We start from the raw sequence: 243 nt of genomic DNA on the forward strand, positions 1-243 counted from the left end.
ATTATATATATATTAATTTGCAAACAATATAATAAATTATAAACAATATAATAAAATATCAATACTTATAACAAAAAATAATAATTAATATCATAAATTTTAATAATGTTTTTTTAAAATCAATAACTTTGATATATATGTCAATTAGGGGATTATATATTAATTAATTTGCAAACAATATAATAAATTATTAATCAAGACTATATCATTATACAAACCTATATAAAATTTTAAATGATGTTT

The sequence above is a fragment of the Cicer arietinum genome, chromosome 1 (genome assembly GCF_000331145.2).
Source record: "Cicer arietinum cultivar CDC Frontier isolate Library 1 chromosome 1, Cicar.CDCFrontier_v2.0, whole genome shotgun sequence".
Taxonomy (NCBI): Eukaryota; Viridiplantae; Streptophyta; class Magnoliopsida; order Fabales; family Fabaceae; genus Cicer; species Cicer arietinum.